Raw genomic sequence first — 5,482 nt, 5'->3', positions numbered from 1 at the left:
GCTTCGCCAACGTTTCGCCAACTCGTGCGGGAGACTTTTTCCGCTTCGCGGCAAGTCGTCGCGCCGTGCTCTCCGCATCAACCGCGTACGCAGCGAACCGCAAACGTCGGGCGCAGCCTCCTCACCTCCCTGCGCTTTGCGCGCGAACGTTCCCTGTTCGCGCGGCAAAGCCTGGAGGAGGCACGGCCCCGCAGCGTGTTCGAGCGCCCGGTCTACGGGACACCCTGCTTACTTCGAGGGCAACAAGCGCAACGCAAGGCTGCGATCTCGCGCACTTTGCGCACGGCTGGAGAAGCTTTGCTGGCCGGCTTTCGCTCCTCGTGTTTACCGTGCGTTAAAGTTGCGCGTCCGTGGCTCTCGCAGCTCTTGCGCGCCCGGTCGCAGAGAGGAGTACGCAACCTCGACCGCACTTTCCCTGCAGGCTTCCTTCCGACTCGAAGTCCTGCGGCGGTCTCAACGAGGTGCCACATCCTCAATGCAGTCGGTCGCCCCCGTTTCGGTTGGGCTCTGGCACGACGGTCGCCACCGTCTCGCCCTTGAGTGGCCGCTGTTGGCGCTCGCTGTGAGGTGTTCAGCGTGCTGTCCGTGTTGCCGACGCGGTCAAAACGAGTCGACGGCTCACGTTCCCTTGTGCGCCGAAGGCTCTCTTGATATGTGATCCGACCCTCAGACAGACGAAGCCAAGGGAAGACCCAAGGCCGCAATGTGCGTTCAAAGAATCAGTGCTCAGTGTGTCCTGCAATTCACACCAAGTCTCGCAGCTGGCTGCGTTCTTCATCGACCCGAGAACCGAGTGATCCACCGCTTAGAGTCGTGAAAAAGTGTTTGTTCAATTCCGTACAGTCAAAACCAAACGTTTCTGGCACTCGGCCAAACAGTGGCCAAGAAGGGCGCTTTTCAGCGCACGCTTGGACTCCAAAACTCTGCCGCGCCTTTTTCGGCTGCCGCAAATCGAGCAAACGGTGTGTTTCGGACGGCGTTTCGCTTTCGCTACTTGCGAGTGCTTTCGTGGTCCACCCCTCTATAAATACTCGGGAGGCGTCGAAGCCGGTTCTCCAAGCCGGACCCGTAGGTATCGTTGTGTGCTCGCTCTCATTGGCCCGCCTAACCAGAAAATGCCTGCGGTACACCCATTTGGATAAGAGTGCACGCAGATGCGGGCCTCGACGGCTACACATTTCCTCGGGCGGCCGCCTCCCGGCCTCCGTGGAGCGCGGGATGCACGGTCCCATCGACAAGCCTCTCCCGTTTTTACCGTGGCGTCGCGGTTCACCACGGCAGGCGGGTCGGTCTCCTCCGCATAAAAAGGGGGACCCCCGCTTTTTGTTCCACGAAATCGCACAAGCTTTTTTCGCATCCACGGTTTGCCACCGCACACCAAAATGCCGATCCGGCTGCCTACTTTAGCCAACAGGTGGAGCCAGGCGCGCCGTACTTGCGCGGCACTTCCCACGTCCACCGAAGTCGGTGCCAAGGACCACTTTCGGCGCCGGAGCCGCGTACGAGCCTACTCGAGGCGGAAGAACGAAGCCAGCAAGGGCCTGGCCGCAAGTGCGTTCAATTGTCGGGACGTCCAAGTCCCTCGTTCTTCCGTGCTTCCTCTTTCGGCAAGTCGTTGCGGCACCTTCCCAAAGCGCGCAGACCCGCTAATCGCGACGAGCGCGACGTGGCCGTGCCGCCTTTCCCTCGGCAGCAAGCAAAACGCCTGGCAACGTCGACGCTCCCCTAACCGCGATCTCGCACCGTGTTTCGTGTGGCGAATTCAAAAGCCGGCCGGCGCTGCTGCAACCATTACGGTCGGTACGCATACGCCGCGGAGGGCGGGACGGTCATCGGAGCGTGCGGTTCCTCCATCGAGTACTGCGCACCTCGGCCGTCGCATCGCCGTGCCATGACCGGCCGCGCGTCAACGCGAACCGGTGCCAGCGAGATCCCTCGCCTGCAAGAACCGACCGGCAGCCTCCGTCACCCGAGGACGCGGAGGCGCTTGCCGCGGACGGCGGGACGGTATGCACTGGTGCACAGCGGACCCGTCACATCGCCAGTTCCTTGACCGACCGCCGACGCTTGTGCCGTTCCTCTCGTACTTGGCAGTCGCCGCGCGATTGTCGGGTCTCGTTCTTGCACGCTCGAACGGTCGGGAGGGCACTCGGCTGGCGTTTCGGGAACGCGCAGCCTCGCCTTCTACCGACGTAACCACGACTCGCCGTTCGCGCTCCGCCGCTCCTGTTTACAGTACTAGGCGGTCCCGCAGCGGTCGGGTCGCGCATTTCGAGCGCTTCGAGCCACGGTGCAGTGGCGGGTCGAAAGCCGACCTATGAGTGCGTTGCGCCGTTTGTACCCGCGTCCGCCACCTGGCCGACCGTCCAAGGTCGCGGTGTTGGCGTCCGCTGGGCGCAACAATTTGTCACGGGGTGCCGCTCCACATTCAGGCAGCCCCGTGGGGAAAAGCCGACCCCGCGTCCAAACGGGGTCAGCGGCAGAAAGTGTCGGGCGCAGACGCAGCTGAGGCGCTCACCCTTCACAATCCGTTAATGATCCTTCCGCAGGTTCACCTACGGAAACCTTGTTACGACTTTTACTTCCTCTAAATGATCAAGTTTGGTCATCTTTCCAACAGACCGGCGCAACCGAAAGGCCGCGCCGGACATCGGTCCGAAGACCTCACTAAATCATTCAATCGGTAGTAGCGACGGGCGGTGTGTACAAAGGGCAGGGACGTAATCAACGCGAGCTTATGACTCGCGCTTACTGGGAATTCCTCGTTCAAGGGGAACAATTGCAAGCCCCTATCCCAATCACGAAAGAAGTTCCACGGGTTACCCAGTCTTTTCAGACAGGGATAAAGACACGCTGCTTCCTTCAGTGTAGCGCGCGTGCGGCCCCGGACATCTAAGGGCATCACAGACCTGTTATTGCTCTGTTTCGTGCGGCTAGGAGCCGCTTGTCCCTCTAAGAAGGTTGTAAGGTGCTGGGAACCCCGCACCTATTTAATAGGCTAGAGTCTCGTTCGTTATCGGAATTAACCAGACAAATCGCTCCACCAACTAAGAACGGCCATGCACCACCATCCACCGAATCAAGAAAGAGCTCTCAATCTGTCAATCCTCCCAGTGTCCGGGCCGGGTAAGTTTTCCCGTGTTGAGTCAAATTAAGCCGCAGGCTCCACTCCTGGTGGTGCCCTTCCGTCAATTCCTTTAAGTTTCAGCTTTGCAACCATACTTCCCCCGGAACCCAAATACTTTGGTTTCCCGGAAGCTGCCCGCCGAGTCATTTGAGTAACTCAGGCGGATCGCTGGTTGGCATCGTTTATGGTCAGAACTAGGGCGGTATCTGATCGCCTTCGAACCTCTGACTTTCGTTCTTGATCAATGAAAACATTCTTGGCAAATGCTTTCGCAGTAGTTCGTCTTGCGACGGTCCAAGAATTTCACCTCTAGCGCCGCAATACGAATGCCCCCGTCCGTCCCTCTTAATCATTACCTCGTATTCCAAAAACCAACAGAACAGAAACGAGGTCTTGTTCTATTATTCCATGCAAGTTTATTCAGGCGACTCGCCTGCGTTGAGCACTCTAATTTTTTCAAAGTAAAAGCACCGGCCATCTCGAGGCACACAATGAAGTGCACCAAGAAAGAACCGGCATGATGTTCAGTCCGAGCCGTCGCATCGGGTAGATGCACTACTCGTCTGGAACTGAGATCCAACTACGAGCTTTTTAACCGCAGCAGCTTTAGTATACGCTATTGGAGCTGGAATTACCGCGGCTGCTGGCACCAGACTTGCCCTCCAATTGATCCTCGTTAAAGGATTTAGAGTGTACTCATTTCAATTACGGGGCCTCAAAAGAGTCCCGTATTGTTATTTTTCGTCACTACCTCCCCGTGCCGGGAGTGGGTAATTTGCGCGCCTGCTGCCTTCCTTGGATGTGGTAGCCGTTTCTCAGGCTCCCTCTCCGGAATCGAACCCTGATTCTCCGTTACCCGTAACAACCATGGTAAGCAAGTAACCTACCATCGAAAGTTGATAAGGCAGACACTTGAAAGAAACGTCGCCGGCTCGTGGCCATGCGATCAGCACAAAGTTATCCAGAGTCACCACACAATACGGGCCGAAACCCGATCGATCTTGGTCTAATAAAAGCACCCGTTACCCAAAGGGCTCCAGGCTCACTGCATGTATTAGCTCTAGAATTGCCACAGTTATCCAAGTAGGAAGAAACGATCTAAGGAACCATAACTGATTTAATGAGCCATTCGCGGTTTCGCCTTATTTCGGCATGTACTTAGACATGCATGGCTTAATCTTTGAGACAAGCATATGATTACTGGCAGGATCAACCAGGTAATCGTTCGACTGCGCGTCCGTCCTCGCCTTCGGCGGGCCGGACGCAGTCTGTGTGCGGCGGAGGCCACCTTCAGGCGCCCCAACACGCTTATTTTGCACTCCGAGATGACGGCGTTCGAGCTCGCTACGGCACAACCTTCCCGAAAGACGAGTGGGAGCCGTGCGGCAAGAAGCACGTTCATGCTCGCTCTTTTTCGTTGCATCGACTCGGTCGCGCCGTGCGGGTTGCCCAAGCCCGCTGCACTGTCGGTGGACCGGCCGGAACTAGCAACGGAGCCGAGACTGCAAAGCCGCCAGACGACGGGTCACGCCCGCGTCTTCGGCGCTTTCGCATCTGAATCGCCCGAGGACGACACGGAACACACCTCGATATCGTGGTAAAACGGCACCGTCCGACAACCAGCCCCTAACGCATCAAGCGGATGAGGCTGCAGACGACTGCCGTGGATTCCCCTGGAGCAGACCCGAGGACACACTTGACGAGGCCGAAGCCCGCCGCATATCAGACACCCGGTCGCTTTCGCGTACGCCGCTCACGAGAACCCCCACATAATAGCAGCGATAAGTACCCAGACCTCCTTGGGCACTAATACGAGCGTACTCGAGAAAATTTCACCGCGGGTGTGCCCCGAAACGTGTGGCACGTTGAGCGTGCCACAAGTCTACGTCGCTCTCAAACCCGCCGAGGTCGTAGAATTTGCGACCCTACTCACGAAATTCCCACCGAGGATACGGCCGCAAACGTACCGCACCTTGGGTAGGCCACGAGTTTGTGCAACACTACGCTGACGGCACAGCACCGAGGTCGTGCGCGCACGCACGGGAAAATTCCGCCGCGGTTTCTGCCGAAAACGTGAGGCACCACGACTCTCCGCAAGTTCGCGTCGACTGCGAAAGACCGAAGTCGTGAACGACGTGTCCGCTACTCGCCGCCGACACGCTGGACACCAAACGTACAACGACTCGACGGCGTCGTAGAGGCCCACGACGCGGTTTTCCTTAACGACGTCTCGGCGTGGCACCGACAGGTTAGAACGGCCGACCAACGTTCCCTGTCCGCCGTTCGGCTCAGTCGAAGGGCTCGGCGACTTCGGCAACGCTGCGAAGCCGCACGGTGACGCACGCCATGTCCCCA

The 5,482-nt window shown here is 58.4% G+C and overlaps 2 non-coding genes across 2 annotated transcripts; both read right to left on the bottom strand.

Annotated features, from left to right (window-relative positions):
• Positions 1-660: 660 nt before the first annotated feature.
• LOC142794323 (5.8S ribosomal RNA) lies at positions 661-813 on the bottom strand. Its single transcript, XR_012892251.1, has one exon. It is a non-coding gene; the product is annotated as a 5.8S ribosomal RNA (ribosomal RNA).
• A 1,719-nt stretch (positions 814-2,532) lies between these two features.
• Positions 2,533-4,347, bottom strand: LOC142794324 (small subunit ribosomal RNA). The gene has a single exon (XR_012892252.1). It is a non-coding gene; the product is annotated as a small subunit ribosomal RNA (ribosomal RNA).
• Positions 4,348-5,482: the final 1,135 nt, after the last annotated feature.

This window comes from Rhipicephalus microplus, unplaced genomic scaffold (genome assembly GCF_043290135.1).
Source record: "Rhipicephalus microplus isolate Deutch F79 unplaced genomic scaffold, USDA_Rmic scaffold_400, whole genome shotgun sequence".
In the NCBI taxonomy this organism is placed as follows: Eukaryota; Metazoa; Arthropoda; class Arachnida; order Ixodida; family Ixodidae; genus Rhipicephalus; species Rhipicephalus microplus.
Note: the sequence above shows the minus strand (reverse complement) of the source record. Positions and strands in the feature narration are given on the sequence as shown.